Source organism: Pteropus alecto, unplaced genomic scaffold (assembly GCF_000325575.1).
Source record: "Pteropus alecto unplaced genomic scaffold, ASM32557v1 scaffold121, whole genome shotgun sequence".
Classification (NCBI taxonomy): domain Eukaryota; kingdom Metazoa; phylum Chordata; class Mammalia; order Chiroptera; family Pteropodidae; genus Pteropus; species Pteropus alecto.
The window spans coordinates 5,654,154-5,671,319 of record NW_006434369.1 but is presented as its reverse complement, the minus strand read 5'-3'; the positions used below and the strand labels follow the sequence as shown (position 1 = coordinate 5,671,319).

Genomic DNA, 17,166 nt, shown 5'->3' with positions numbered 1-17,166 from the left:
TGCAGACGTTGCCCTTGCTAACTTACAACATTCACTGTGCGCTGCTCACGGGGAGCCCCAGCCTTCCTTCACCATGGAGACTTCTCACAGAAGCTGGAGTGCTCTTAGGCTCAGGCGTGTTCTTTCTTCCTTTCACAGAGAAGGGAGAGATACCTAGCATGGGAATAGAACAGAAGAAAAAGTCAAAGGTAAATGCATGGTCGAATCACATGTTATCTCAACAAACGAAGTTCACAATCAATTAGACTAACTGATCATTTTCCAGTACTTTTTTGTAGAAAAGAAATTCAATATGTTGGTTCTTGCCCCAGGAGACACAGTAGTATGGCAAGGCCAGCCTCCCCCATTCCTCTTCCCTGCCCTCTCCCCTCAATAAAGTTGAAGCTGAGATGCAAATTTGCAACACAGCCTCAAAACAAGCAACTTGATTTTACTCTCTGCAAAAAGGAGGGAGCTAGGACCTTTTGCCATTTTCATACCTCACTGGGTTGTTGGGAAGATCAATAAGATCACTCTTGCAAAGCACTCACAGTTCCTGAGAAGAAAGGCACTATGTAAACGCAAAGTATTATTAGTGGTCATAAGCCTGTTAACTGAGCTCTGAGCCAGAATATAAAAGCCAGCCTTGGCCAGCCACCAACAATCAACCATCTCTGGGGCACTCGAACATCCACACATCTGCGAGGGCCACCATGCGAAGGTTTCTCCTTCCATGGAGGGGTTGAGAGAAGCAGAGGATGGGAAGCAGAGGCGTCTGGAATCTCAGGGAGAAGGAGAGTGAGGGCCTGAAGCAGGAAGAGAAAGAGGAAGGGGGAGTGGAAGGTGACGGAGAGAGGCATGTGCAGGCACATCATTACTTGGTCCAGGCCGCATGGCTCCCTCAGATTGCTGGTTTGCAGTGTTTAGTGTACTAGAGGTCTGTGGGGCTGTGAAATTTTCCACTTGGCTCTCTGCCATCTCCACTCACCGAGGATAACACTAACACACAGAAGTGGTGCGCCAAGGACCTGCTGGAGGAGTGGATAATTTTTGTTGTCTGCTGCTTTTCAAGAAAAGACCTATTCATATTCTGATCATTAATACTTTCCATACCTGGATTTAAATTTTTTTCCCCTCCTTGAAGATAGAGCCAGGAACGGCTTTTCCTGGGCCAATATTATCAAGTTATTTTGACTTGTGAATTCTTGAGGAGCATACTTGAGGTATGGGAGCTTACATGAGTGGCTTTGGAGACGACAAAAAACAGAATTTAAGTGCTATGCTGGAATCCTGTTTGTTTCCCAAATAAATCATCCACAAGGGCCAGTCATGTTTTCCTTTCAGAGTCACAAGCCCATGCTGAACAAAGGTGGGAGTCACAGTATTAACATCGTGGGTATAATATTTTTGAGGGAAAAAAAGGGGTCCCTTATCTCAAAAAAAGGCAACAATGAATAATGTTGACTCTTAGATTTGGAATTGGTAAAACACTGCAAGTTTACCTCAAAATAAGGAACTGAAAAATGGAGAGAAAAAAATTAGGACAGAGGGAGAAAGAAAGTGCCTACTACTAATATAGTTAACCAAGGCTTTTATAGTGAATACAGTTTACAAAGTGCTTTCTTATAATTAATTCATTCGCTCAAAAAATTTTTTACTTAGTGCTTAGTATACCCAACAGGTTCTCTGTTCACGCTGGTGAACAAAACAGACAAGGATCATGCTTGTAAGGAGCTTGTTGCCTCAAGAGAGACAGAAAATAGAGGATTACAGTACACTATTTTTAGAATGTGTGTAAAATTTGAACATTGGGTGGGCATTATAAAGGAAAAATAAGCAACATGATTTGCAATCATAATAGGGGTACCTCATTTAGAGGAGAGGCTCAGAAAGGTTTTTCTTATAAAAGTAACATTTAAGCAGAGAAATGAAAGATGAGCAAAAGTTAGCCAGGCATAGAGTTTCCTGGGAAAAGAAACAGCCTATGCATTATATGATGTGAACTAGGGATGTACAACTCATTTCTCTTATTTCATCTTTGTTTTTTTCTTGGCCATTTCAACTGAATCTTCTTGATCAAGAAATGAGCGGCAGACTGTATGTTAACCAGTTATTGTGGTGTTCATTTTGCAATATATACATACATCTAATCATTATGTTGTACACCTGGAATTAATATAATGTTATATGTCAATTATATATCAATTAAAAAAAAAGAAATGAGCAACAGAACTGTTCTTAATATCTTGGAATAAGAGATGATTCTTCTTTCTGACTGCTGGGGCCATCAGAGCAACAAAGATTTAGTGATTTCTGCTGGAGGAGCACTAGTCAGTGCCGTTATTACCCTTGATATGACAGCAAAGGCAAACTCTGGCTTCCTAATGCGTCTCAAGTCACCCTATCATCACAAGAAATAAAAGGAAGATCTCTGTTAACACCTGCATGCTACAGCTGGAGTTAAGAAAACCCTCCCCAAGAGGGCTAAAAACAGATCATATTACGTAAACATCTGAAAAAAATCTTAGTACTTTGCATTAGGTTCCAAATTTGCTGGCTTCCTCTTGACCATCGGGATATCGTTTTTTTTTATTCCTCTTCCAGACTTCAATGGCATTTATGTCCAACTACAAGAGTGTCCTGTGAACTTTCTGTCTTGGTTCTTGGTTGCTTATCTGCTTACTTACCCAAGTGAGGAGCATGATGCGAAGAAACAAAAAGCAATGGAAATGCTGTGTTCATCTTATAAGAAGTGTTTTCTTATTCCCTCTACCCCAGATCTAGTACAACTTAATTCTTCCACTAAGGAAAATTAGTAATTTGCTTTCTTCGTCCCACAAAATAAAGGCATCCTGAGACAGGCTCATTCATGTTCTCTCATGAATGGAGTAAGTTTCAAAGTCTGTTCGAGACGAGTACGCCAAACTTTCATTTGAGTCTCTTTCCATTTAAGACACCCAAGATAAAATGTAATTTCTCCTACCAGTTTCTTTTATAAGCAAAAATATTAATACTTCAAGTTCAAAGTCTTGAAATACCAACCTTCTCTTTGACTTAATAATTTTGACAAACTAGAACATTCAGAGAGAAAAGATAGGGCAAGAAAAAAGATTTCTTAAAGCCGAGTTGTCCAATACCCCGCCACCAGACCTAGGAAATTATTCCAGGCTGACAGTTTTATCCACCAACCAGAGAAGAAAATGACACAGTGTCAATTCCTCCTTCCCCTGACTGCCCACAGCACTTACAGCCTCTACCACACATTTTAAGCCAAGGTCCTTTTCAATTCGGCACTCCGTTGCATTGTCTCTTTATACTCCACTGGATTTATTTAAGTCTTGAAGGCTTGAAAAGTTTATAAGCTCCTTGATGAAAGAAACCTTGCCATGCCCTTCTTTTGCAGTCTCATAATAGTGTCTAGTAGAAGAGCCTGAATTTAAATTAAATGATCCATATCCAGAACCTGTTCTACGACTTAACACGTACTCCAAAGGAAGCACTACTCTGATTATTTAAACCCTTCTCACCTTTCTCTGTCCTCTAGGGACGTGGAGCTCCTACGATGCCTGCCATTCAAATGAAAGCCCTCCGTGAACTGGAGAACAATTAAGTTATAACTTAGCCTTCTTTCTTCTGTTCTGCCAATCCATTAGGTTTTTAGTCATTAGTGGCTTCTGAACAGTTGCCATCTCCTTTCAAGATTTACAACACTCTCCCCTTCCCATCCCAGATCACCAGGAGCCAATCTATATCTTTGATTCTCACAGCATTTCAAAAGCCAGTATTAAGGAAACTCTCATGGTATGTGGAGGGGAGATGTGTGTGCTCTGAGGCAGCAGCTCTCGAACTTGAACCACCTTCAGAAAAATCTAGAGGTCTTGTTAGACCATATTGCCGGTCCCATTCCCAGAATTTCTGATTCAGTAGGCGTGGCGTGGGGCCAGAGAACTTGCATTTCTAACAAGTTCCCAGGTGATGCCGATGCTGCTGGTCTCGGGACCACATTTTGAGAACCACTGCTCTAAGCATAAGTCTTTCTGTCTATTAGATAGGCAGACAGAGGCTTAGGATCTTGAGTATATTTAATCATTATAACATGGCTACATTGAAAATAATGATACCTGTCTATTCCAAAGAAGTGACAGATGACCCCCACCTAAAAAAAAAAAAAAAGTCCGTACATTTCAAAATCTGAGAAAACTTTCTGGTGGCTCTCAGTCTTGAGTCTTAGTCTGTTCTCCTCCTACTGGCTTCAGGCCCTACTGAGGTCAATTCCACCCTCTATCTCCCCTTCAATCTTTTTCCTTTACTAGAAACTTCTCACCTTACAAACATATCAGTCACTGCTAATCTGAAAGACCTTCCCCACACGCTGATACATTCCCAAAATGGCTGTCATCTCTTTCACGTTCACCAACAAACGTGTTAACATGTAGTATGAATTCAATGCCCGTTATTTCACCAGGTTTATCTTAAACTCTTGGAAGTTTGACTTCCACCACTTTTTAAAAAAATAAACTTCCTTGTCTTCCTTTCAGAATGGCTTCCTGCTTTCCAAATGTAGTGGCCTTTTCCTGACTTCTTTTATAATATTTGATATAGTAGTTCCTTTAATTCTCTTTTCCTTTTATTTAGTATACTAGCAATTTTGCCTGAACAGCATTTTTCAGGAACGATCCCTTCCCCATTCTTTTTGTTATTTGGGCTGGGATGACCTCAGGCCTTGGCTCCAACGATGGGCATATGCCCTAGGTCTGGAGTATAAGAATACATATCCCTCTCACCATGATGACTGGTTTGGGGGATAGAGACATAACCAAAGCTGCGCCCATCAAAAGACTCTCTTGGACTGGCTGGGACTAAGAGGAACGAGGCACCCTCTCCTAGTGAGAACATGGAAGCATGGTCTACTAAGAGCTGTTTCACCACTCTGTGAGTAAAGCCCACTTCGAGAATGAAGCTCTACAGTAGGAAGGAAAGCTGACAATGAAGTCCTCTGGATCCAGCCATGCCAAAAGTTAGATTTATCCTTAGATGAATCTAGTTATATTGTAAAAAGACGAAATTCCAAATTGCCCTGTCCCCCAGTGCACACATACCTTCTCCTCATTATTCAATCAAATGCTAATCTGGGTGCTGTTGCCGTGAAGGGATTTTGCAGATAAAATTGAGATCTTAAATCCATTGATCTTAAAATAGATTATCCATGGTGGGCCTGACCTCATCAGGTGAGTCCTTTGGTGAGACAGCATGAGATTTAAAGCATGAGGACATATGAGGGAGAAAGGTAACATCACATAGCAAGGAACTGGAGATAGACACTAGGAGCTGAGAGTGGTGCCTAGCTCACATCCAGCAACAGAACAGGGATCTCAGTCCTACAACCACAAGGAAATAAATTCTGCCAATAACCTTGTGATCTTGGAAGAATACCATGACCCCCAGGTGAGAATGCAGTCTAGCTAAAACCCTATCAGCCTTATGAAACCATGAATAAGAATCCAGCTAAGCCATGGCTACACTTCTTCCCTGCACAAACTGTGAGATAACATCGGTGTGGTTTTAAGCTACTGAATTTACGGTAATTTGTTATGCAGCAATAGAAAACTACATATATGATACAATCAATTCCAATTATTTGCTTAAACCACTTTGTTTTATTTGTCTCTTGCACAAAAATATACTAATACTCCTGTTTTCTCTGAGACAGTACTATTCTGGTGTTCCTCATACCATTCTGTTGCTAGTTTTTGGCTTTTGTCCCTTCCTATTATTCCTTTTAATCCTAGGGAATGTATTCCCCAAGGTTACAGGCTCAGTTCTCTTCTCTTTCTATAATAATTTCCTTTTATTGTGTATAGTTCTTAAATCGGTATCCTGAGGCCTGGCATCTCCCCGAACAAGCTGCTGGATATGCGTGATATAAATAAATTATGTCTATTTCAAAACTTCCCATCTTTTTTTTTCCCCAAACCAGTCCTCCTCTTTTATTTCCGATTCATGCTAATGACATCATTGTCTTCTCTATCTCCCACAGTCCATCAGTTGTCAAGTCCTATGAAGCCTGCAATCTATTCCCACACCTCCATTCTAGTTCAGACTCTATTCCTCTCACGGCAGCCTGCTAATTGGTCTTCTTGCCTTCGGTATTCTCCCTCCAAATCATCTTGAGTCATCTTTGCTGGAACAAACTTCTGAAGTAGATTATATAATATGACTTCTCCATGTCATACTGTTGTATTGGTTCCTACAGCTTGCTGAAAATCTTCTCAAATCTGACGTTTAAGACCTTCACAATCTGGCCCCAACATGCTTTTCCAACTTCGTTCCCTACTTCTCTCCTTATGCTTGTTGTACTAGCCAAACTGAGCTTCTCTCTTCATCTTTGAAAGCTCACATTTCTACTCCACGTGTCACAATTCAAGCCATACCTAACAAGACCTGCTCACATCCTTTCTCCATCACTCTTCTCTTCATCCTCCTATGCTACAACTTTCTCAATCAGAAGTACTTTTTTTTTTTTTAGATGTGAGCTCCTATAGTTTTTATTCCTTTTCCTTAAGATACCAATCATTTTATTCTTTATCCTAAAATAGGCACCACTTCCCCAGGCAGACTGTAGTAAACTCTGCGAAGACAGGGTTTGTGTGTCTTCTTTTTCTAAGCATAAGAGTGCTTTTGCTAATGGTAAACCCTTGATAAACACTGGCTGATTAAGTGACTGAGAATGTGGTATTTTACTTTCACTTTGACATGTGTACAAGTCTCCTTACTCTGTGGTTATCAAATAGGAGAGTCCCTTTCTGGCGACTTGGAGGAAAATCATTACATAAGCCAATATGGAAATTGGTCAGTCAATCAATGAAATATTTATTCTGTAAGAGCCTCTTTTTCCAAACCAGGACTAAAGCCAACTCTGTATTTTCTTGCTGAGGGAGAAGGAGAAGCAGCCAGGACTGCTGGCAATGGCAGAGTTCAGAAATGCTTCCTCTGGATGAGCTACTCAGCCCAGAGGGGTGCAGAGCCTATCTCCACCCTGCTCTCTAAAGAGCATAAATGTTGGTCTTGGGTGGCCAAAATTCCCCTTCCCCAGGGAAGGCCATGGTAATACACAACTTTCCTGAGAGTACAGGTACCCAGTCAGATTTCAAGAACTGGAGGGAAGTGAAGGGTGAGATGAAGCCTAAACCTAAGGTATTCTGAAAATTATGATTTATTTATCATATCATGCAATCTCTCTTCAACCGACACTTGATGATTTGTGTGATTTATCCATTGTAAAATCTTTTTCCAAAATGGCAATTCTTGGGTATCAAGCATGCATTTGGAACACTTTCTACTGATATTAACTGGTTTGTGCTTAGGTAAACACACACACACACACACACACACACACACACTAAAATTAGTATCTGCCTAAAGAACACATAATCACAAAGATGAATATGCTGAAAAATCCTATGATGAAACTTTTTGAAAATTATAATTCATGTTGATCCACACCACTGTTTCCTATTATTAGTGCAGCTTATCACATAAAGGTAAGGCTTTATCCACACACACATAGACTCAGCAGGTGTCTATACTTGTATGCAGGTTATATCTCCATAATGATATAAGCAAAGTTTGCTAAGAAATATAATTATGCAGCCAGAGAAAAGTAAATCTACACATCAATAATAAGATGAAAATACACATGAGAAATACCTAAACTGCATCGAATAGCTGTAGAATGACGTCTCTGGGAAATTATGATTTTAAAGACCAAGGTGGCATGTGCTCCTTATGCACAATTTTTTCCTGGCCTTATTTGTCTAATATTCTGCTCCCGGGGGCGGGGTGGTGGTGGTGCTGAAGTCCAACAGAAGGTACTGGGGCCCAGGAGACAGGAATGTGGATCAAGAAATAGGAGACCACACTGCAGCTGCACATCCCCTGGGTTACAGGCCCTCTCGGGCAGCCATGAGTCATCACACACCTTCTCCCTGGAGGAGAGTTTTATTCATGCCTGCTCCAAAAGGGCAGTGATTGGTTTAGGTGTTAAAAAAGTGTCTGGAAAAATGGGGAATGTGGGGACAGAGCCTGTGCTTCATGCGTTGATCATTATGAAGCATTTATAAATCATGGGCTGTTCTGGTCCCTGAGCATTGTGAGGCTTTAAATTTCTTTCCGTTTCTGCTCTAATTGCTCTCCTTTTTATAACAAAATTAGTAAAAATCCAAAGAAAGAAATTTAAATATTTTCCTTTCATTCTCTTTTTGCCATCATATTAGGAGTTAGATGATAGTATCCCCAAGTATTTTATTTGGCCTGACTTCACAAAATACTGATCAGTGAGTCAAAGTAAAAAGACCAGATAGAATTTACAGACATCCCCAGACTATCCTTTTGGACAACTACAAGTAACCGAATTCACCAAAGGTACTCAAAGGAGAACTTTGGAAGCATCCTACCAAAGAGGTACAAGTTAGTGGTTGAGAGATGGTCACGGGGATGGGTAGTATGGCATAGGGAATGTAGTCAGCAGTAATGTAATGGCTATGTGCAAAGCCAGATGGGTGATATAGAGTAATTGAGTGGATCATTTCATAAACTATATAAATATCCAACCACTGTACTGTATACTTGAAATTAACAATAAAGTAAAATGCTAAAAAAAAGTCACACTTCTTTTTTAATTTAATGAAATACTACCATGTAAAAGCATAGCTACAACCAGGCCCTCCGATAATGCTTTAAAAGTTATGACTAAAGGCTACTCAAAGATTTTTTAAAAACAGAATTATTTTCCAAAATTCAAATCAGCAACAGTTTTAACTACCCAAATTTTGCATAATGTTTGGACCGGTAGGCTTTCCATAATTATATTGAATCAACCTCGTTTTTCTTCTTGTCTGTTTTATTCCATTAAAAGCCAAAAATAAAACGACTCTACATTTTAACCTCTTTTTTCATACCATTCCAGGTAGCTGCTTCCTTGTTTAAATATTACAACTTTCTGATGCAATCAGAAAAAAATATTGCCAGACAAAGGCCCTATTGAAAACTTCTCTCCTTTTGAAGGAGGCTTAATAAAACTATTCTAGCTTAAAACTGAGTTTTCAATAGTCTCAGCTGTGAACAACAAGTAACAGAAAAACCACTTGGCATTAAGTCCAGGGATTACCTGTTGAAAAACCAAAGGCAGGTATACTTTGATGTGGGTTACCTGGTGCTGGGGAAGTACCAAGAAATACAATTATTCTTTTTCAATGAATGTGGAGTGAAAGATTCGATACCTTATTTGGAGCAAAGATCCATTGTGGAGGATGGGGGGAGCACAGGGGAGGGGTGCTGAGGGCAAGCACATGCACGCATGCTCGCTTGAGCCACTTACGAGTAAGAGTGTACAAGGAAGCACCTTTGCATTTGCCATAGTGTTTTAAACTCGAAGAGAAATATCAACTAGTATTTTCTGAGCAAAGGACCCTAGCGAGATACAGCCACAGTTTGCCTTCTGCCTTCAGAGTCCTAAAACTTAAAATATCTGATAATCATGTTTCATTAAAAATTCCAAGAAATTTCTTTACATAATGAGCATTCTAAAGTTTCCTACATCTCTTTAAAAGTAAATATTTAAAACTCTTTAGAATTAGCAACAACTATTTATCACAGAGTTCTAGAACACACATTCTAGGGGAAAGACATATCCCCATTTCTATTAGAAGGAAGAATAACAAGTTTCCTGCCCTCCTCCTTCATCTTCCAGGTTCAGGGGTTTATCCTAATATCACGGCTCAGGGGATTCTCACACTTACAACTCCTAACATATCAAAAAAGAAGAAAATTTCTAACTCCTTAATTGTTTTGTCGAATAAGCTCTCAAAAGTTCATTTTTGTTACCTTTTTCAGGCAAAATAAGAGGCCTTTTACAAAAATTCTATTGCTAAAACAATGGAATTCTCCTGGGAATGACTTCGTTATGGAAATGAAGTGACAGCTTCTTTTATCTAGCCAGGCAGAAAGTCTGCATTTATAAAAGGCATTCAGAACACTCAAGTGCTGTGTGTGGGAGGACATAAAATGCTATTTTTAATTCAGATTGCAGCATTCCTCCCATACAGGTCTTTCGGTATAATCATAATCATAATAATACTGATCTAAAATATATATATATATCCCATTTCTGCTGACCCCAGCAGAAAAAAAAATAAGAGGAAAAAAATTAAGAGAATGATGAATACAGCTTTTGTCTACTCTTGGCCCACTATGTGGGCTCAGAGATGAATCTCCAAAGCTATCAGAGCTGACTATCTATTATCTAGAATTAAAAGCACTTAAGCTCTGCGAGTAACAGCATTACATCTTCTGACACAAATTTAGATTTTTGTATGTGTGACTTCCACTCTACTGAGTTTGTAGGAATCACCTGTGCCTGCCAGAAAATGCTATGGGAGTTCTTCATCCCATTCCCAAAAGTTAACATTCCTTGATGATGCTGTGGTGGACGAGTCTGTCCATCTATGCGGTAGGGCCACACTGGAAACAGATTTCTAATTTCAAAACCTGGAAGGCCCCCTGTGAAGCCAGAGACACCCAAACTTCCTTTTGAGCAAATGCAGAGCCTTCTAGGTCAGGTGTGAAATCTGCAGATGGAGGCTTTTCATGTCTGCCATGTTTCCACTGGCTCTTTTGGAGACCAAAGCCTGAGGAGAAGTGATTAACGGAAGTGCTGGTAAGGAAGTGAAGACTGGTGTAGATGTCTCTGCAGAAGTATGACATTGGAGGAAAAAAAAGTATAGGATGAAAATGGAATTACTACAAAGGAAAACTGATGGAATGATACCTTCTAGCAATGGTTAAGTGATTAGTCTAAGACCACATGCAGAGGATTGGAGAAGAGATGGGGTCAGAGAGAAACATATTTTTTAATTTAGGTAAAATTCATATAACATAAAATTCACTACTTTAATCATTTTAAAGTATACAATCAGTGGTTCTCAGTACATTCATTCACGATGTTGTGCAATCATCACCATTATCTCATTCTAGAATATTTTCATCATCCCAAAAAGAAACCCCATAGGCACTCTCCACTCCCTCCTCTCAGCTCTGAGCTATCTCTATGAATTTGCCTATTTTGGACATTGCATATAAATGGAGTCATACAACATGTAGCCTTTTGTGACTGGCTTCTTTCACTTTGTATAATGTTTTCAGGATTCATTCATGCTGTAGCATGTATCACTACTTCATTCCTTTTTCGGCTAAATAATACTCCATTGTATGTATACACCACATTATGTTTACCCATTCATCAGCTGATGGACATTTGGGTTGTTTCTACTTTTAGGCTATTATGAAGAATGCTGCTATAAACATTCTTGCACATGTTTTTGTTTGAATGCCTGCTGTGGATTAAGGAGTGGAATTGCTGGGTCATTTTATGTGTGATTTTCTGAGGAACTGCCAAACTATTTTCCACAGTGGCTATACCATTTTACAGTAATTTACGAAGATTCCAATTGTTCCACAACCTTGCCAACAATTGTTATTTTCTTTTTTATTATTATTATGGCCATCTTAATGGGCATAAAGTGGTATCTCATTGTGGTTTTGATTTGCATTTCCTTACCACTACTGATGTTGAGTATCTTTTCAATGTGCTTATTGGACATTTGTATATCTTTGGAGAAATGTCTATTCAAGTCCTTTGCCCATTTTAAAATTGAGTTGTTTGCCCTTTTTGTTGTTCGGTTCTAAAAGTTCTTTATATATCTGGAAACTAGACTCTTATCGGATACATGATTTGCAAATATTTTCTTCCATTCTATGGGTTGTATTTTGACTTTTTTGACATTGATTCACAAAAGTTTTTGATTTTTTATAAAGTCTAATTTATTTTTCCCTTTGTCACTTGTGCTTTTAGAATCAGGTATAAGAATCCATTGCCAAATCCAAGGTCATGAAGATCTACTCCTATGTTTCAAGATTCTTCTAAGGGTTTTATAGTTTAGCTTTTACATTTAGGTCGTTGATTCATTTTAGTTATTTTTTTGTATATGGCGTAAAGGGCCTAACTTCATTCTTCTGCGCATGTCTCCTGTTTCTCTTTCTATCTGTCCCAGCACCACTTGTTAAAAAATCAGAGAATATTTGAATATGAAGTTATTTTAGTCTGTTCTCTAAAAAATAAAAACTGGGTTTTTTTTGAAAAAATATATTCATCTTATTAAAAATTAATTTAATTAACTGAATTTTGATTACAGTGATTACAAGTGAATGAACTTTTTTCCTCATTTCACATTTTGAAGATGCAGCAACTTTTCAAGAAACAAGACCAATCAGGGCCATTACCCTGAGCTTTCAGGGAAGTCAATCAATTCTGGGGTAGTGCTTTTGCAAGGACTTATTTCCAAATGCAACAAGTTGCTTAAAATTGCTGGGGTTTCTATTATTTTAGTTCCAGTTGTTTCTCTGTCTGTTCCCTTGTAATGAACTGCTCCTGTCTTCAGACGTCTTGAGACCTCAGTTCTCTTTGCCACCCAAATATCCACCTATTAATAATAGGCTCTTTGGAGAGAACTTAATCTAATTTCAACTAAGTCAGATGGAAGATACTTTTATTTTTTATTATTTAAGATACTTTTAGCATGATGTCTAAGTTCCTGTTTTGTTTAAACAAAAAGAATAATGCCAGAGATCAGCCATTCAGCCATTGGAAGAACTGAAGACTCAAATCCCCCTAAAGTGGCAGTTCTCAAATGTGGTGGCACATTGTGAACTTTCAAACATACTGAAGAACTGAGATTCACCTACAGAGAACTTTCAAACATACTGAAGCCTGGGATTCACCTACAGAGATCTGCACTTAATTGGTCTGGGGTGCAGCCATGGTGGAGAGCCAGTGCCCTAAAGTCAGTCATCAGAGGTGGCTACTTAATCCTCCCCTCCCTGAAGCAATTCTTGCCACCTCGTACCACTTGCAGGCAGTTAGTGATGTACATTCATCTGCTTTTCCAAAGTATTATAATTTTAAATTAAAATGAACAAAAACTGAATTTCCTGTATTGGTTCTCATTTAATCTTCCTGTGAAAGGAGGTTTTTCTTATTCCAACATGACCAAAGAGGAAATAAATTCTGAGCTATTAGGCAACAACCCGAGATCACAAAACTTGGAAGTGGCAGAGAACAGGTTTGAATACAATTCTTCCAACCCAAAGTATGTATCATTTATGCTGCACCTCATTAATTTTAAACGGGACAACGATTATAAGTGTGGTCATTTTATTTGGTACCAAAACCCACGAAGGGAACAGCAATTTCACATCTTCCATCCAGCCCATCTTGTGGATGGGCTGGGGGATATATACTCACGAAAGAGAATGGTGAGCACTGTCCCTGCCATTACTGTTCTTTCTCTGTTGTATGTATGTATGTGTGTGTGTGACTGTGTGTGTGTGGGAGAGCATATGACTATACAAGGGACGTGGGCCTCGTATATTTGAATTCAGGAATATATGACACGACTCTAAGAATGTAGCTGGGTAGGGTTTTCAGAGATGGTGGGAGAGAAGTAATTCTTTCCAGCATGTGATAAGACTGGCAATAGACCATGAAATATCTTTATGGTGGTACAAAAATAACAAACACCGAGGAAACTAACACTTCATTCATTTGTGAATTTAGTCTGATGCCTATGTATGATTACAAAGCTCAATCCATTGAAAACAGCAAGACCAAAGGACATCAGGCAAAAATCTCCAATACTTAAATATTCAGGTTCTCATAACATCATCTTGCCTGCCAAAGGATGAGGCACATTAACATGTTTTCATACAATAGTATAACAAAGTTAGAATTAATAAAAGATATTGGTAATGGTGGTAGACTCTGGGAAGTTAGTTTCAAATTATTTTTCCTCTTCTTTCTAGTTGGTGCATTCAAACATATGTGTAAGTTCATGTATGTTTATGTGTATGTACATAACTACACGCACGCGCACACACACACACACACACACACACACACACAGACACCAGGCTTGAAGGAAAAATACATTTCCGTTCTAGCATTTTTCATAGATCTATTTTACTCATCCTTAAGAGAAGGGGCAATGGATTGCAGTGCTGTTACTCTACTATATAAGGAAATTGGGAGAATGTCTATGCAGTAGATTTGGGAGCTGGAAAGTTTAAGGGTTTGCTGGAGGGTTTTTTTTTTTTTTTTTAAGCCAGTATCAGAAGTTGGTTAGAGAAGAAAAATTTTCACAAGTGGGAGTTCTACCTGCTTGTCTCCTAATTGTAATGAATCTGTCAACTTTCTTTCCAGGATTTCAAGACTTTACTCTTCAAAATCATTCTCAGTGTACTCTGAATTGCTATACTTTTAAGCTAACTACTTCTCAAAGTGTTGTTTAAAAACTGACATCTTCAACCACATTTCAGGCTTAGAATATATCTAAATTTGCAAAGTCTCATTGGTTCTTATGAGACTGCTACTTAAAAAAAAGTACACTTGACAGCCAATCTCTTGATAATGATTTGTGCAGAAATTGTGTTCAATTTACTTTATATCAAGATATTTAGGAGAAAATGTGGTCTTCTTTGTAATAAGCTAAAAATAATGATATACTTTATCTTCAACTGAACATGTACATATGTTGTCTAAGCTGTTACATTTAAACAAATTGAAAAACAGTAGGATTCTGGCTATAGTCCATAAAGAAACAAAACTTGCCCAGAATATCATTTGAAGCATTAAAAAAATACAATTAACTGTTATTCTCCACAAAGTTCAATCCTACATACAGATTCAGAGTTGTCAACGAGGTACAAGGCATCAAATTATAAAAGCTAATGTCTCAAAAACAGACAGAAAGCTCAGGAAGAAAATAATTATTGCAGTCCAATTTTACATAAAGAAAAAGAGTAAAGAGAAAAGTTAGTTTATATTTCTACAAGTTCCTTTTGAATTTCTGGGCAATATGCTATTTAAATCGACCCTTATGGCAACAGCACATAAATCATATCCCTAAAATAATTCCTACTGAACATTACATTGAATGCTTATCATGTGCAAAGTGCTGCTAGGTAAAGTACAGGGTTCGGAAATGGCTAAAACATTTTGATCACTTTAAAGGCAGAATACTGACTTTTAAAACACAAAACTAATTGCCATGAACTCTAATAATTTTTGGTGAGTCGTCATCACCAATAGCAGTGATTTTCAAATGTGGTCTTGTTTTTTTAAGCCAGAACCCTGCCTTCAAATTAAACCTTACATTGAAACCTAAAAAATAAATAAAATTGAGGCTCTTCATGTAGACCTATTGGTTCCTCCACCTCAGCACCCATCACCACCAAGGACTTCTGAAGGCAAGTTCATGGAGGTCCGGGGTGGTGGTGGGGTCCTTTGAGGACTCCTCAGGCCACTAGAGAATGTGGTCTGAGCTTCACTGGTCTGAAGAGTCTGCACTCCTTAACGTGGCGTTTGGGACCCTCTATGCTTTACTTCTTTATTTCACAGCCTTAGAAGCACACCATCCACTGGCCTCATGACACATCATCAATTCATCAATAATGGAGTGAACAGTGACAGTTCACTGCATGTACTATGTACCATGTTGTTTGCTCCCCAGGCTTTGTTCATGCTGTCCTTCAGCAGGTGATCACTTCATATCCCTCTCTGCTTGACGAGTGCCAAGACATGCCACAACTCTGCACAGTTAGATAGCATCTTAACTCCATATATATGTTCATTTTTTCCCCACCATGCTGGGTGGTTATTATTGTTCATGTAGCCTTCACCCAAATTAACTTGTGAGTAACTCAAGGATAGAAAGTATATTGTATTTATAGTTGTATCCCAGCTTTTAACACAGATCTTGGCACATAATAGGGGGTTAATAAATTTGTTGAGTGAATGAATGAAGATGGATGGATGGATGGATGACATGGCTGATACATTTTCACCAAACCAATGAAAAATATTTATATAAATATGTGTTTGTATATATAGGCACATACTTTTAAAAATGTGGTTAAACACAAAATTTACTGTCTTAATCTTTTGTAAGTGTATAGTTCAATGGCATTAAGTCCATTTACACTGCTGTGCAACCATCACCACCATCCATCTCCAGAACTCTTTTCAATTTGCGAAACAGAAATTCTTGTACATATATACGTTTAAAAAATTCTTAGTAATGCAGCTGAATTATTGAGGATGTGGAATACCCAGCTTCTTCACTTCCCTTTTGCCCCTCACCTGCTAAATATCTCATGCCTTTTCATCCACACTGGGGACGTTCCTTAGTGAGAAATGTGGTAAATGTGGCTGAGACATGTGGTCAATGAAACTCCCAGTTGCTTAGCTTAGCTATTAGCTAGCAGTTTAGGTTGCCTGAAATACATTTTCTGGATTGTATTCCTAAACCCTCATTGATTCCTATTAACATGTATTGTTAGGAGTCAGCTTTCACCCTAAGACTGTTTTGACTTTACTGAAAGCATGACTTTAAAGGAGCAGATGCTTGAGTGTAAAAGAGCCTATATATAACACACATAACTTACATGTGATATCCACGTGATTTTTTTTTTCGTATTTTAACATTTCTGAACCTAGGACTTGTTCCATATATGATGAGTACATAAAAAGTAGTAGCCTTTCTTCCCCTCCCCCCAAGAAACTAATCATTAAATCTATGGTGCATCTTAAATTCAGTCAGTGGATTAGAGAAATTAGAAAAAGCTGATGCACATTTCAAATCTGTACAAAAGGATTTTAAAAAATGTTTGCATACGATGGTCACATTTTCAATCTTACATTTAAAGGAATATAAATCAAAGTAAAATGACTTGAAAGGAGGCTGGTAGTAGACAGCAGGCTACCCAGATACCAGACCAAGATCCAATGCTAACTGCTACCCTGTAAAAGTCTCTCCATTGCTCTGGCCTCAGATTCCCCGTGTGTAAACTACATGAGGTCAAGGGCCTTCTTCCTGGACCAACATTCCATAGCTCTCTGATGTTAGAGGCCTCATGGAGGAAAGAGGTAAAGCACCAAGCAGTCTAATTTGCATGGTCCAGCACTAGGTACAAGGAAGTGCCCAGCTCTTCCGTGTTAGCTCTCCTATGCCCATTATTGTAGCTCTGGTTCTAATTTCCAACTTGGATCATTGTCACTGTTTCGACTTCACAGCAGCT

The 17,166-nt window shown here is 38.6% G+C and overlaps 1 protein-coding gene across 1 annotated transcript in view; it reads right to left on the bottom strand.

Annotated features, from left to right (window-relative positions):
* ATXN1 (ataxin 1) overlaps positions 1-17,166 on the bottom strand; it is a 311,366-nt gene that overhangs the window by 143,483 nt on the left and 150,717 nt on the right. The window contains 1 exon segment of the mRNA XM_025044911.1: positions 27-153. The gene's annotated coding sequence lies outside the window, so the exon portion shown is untranslated.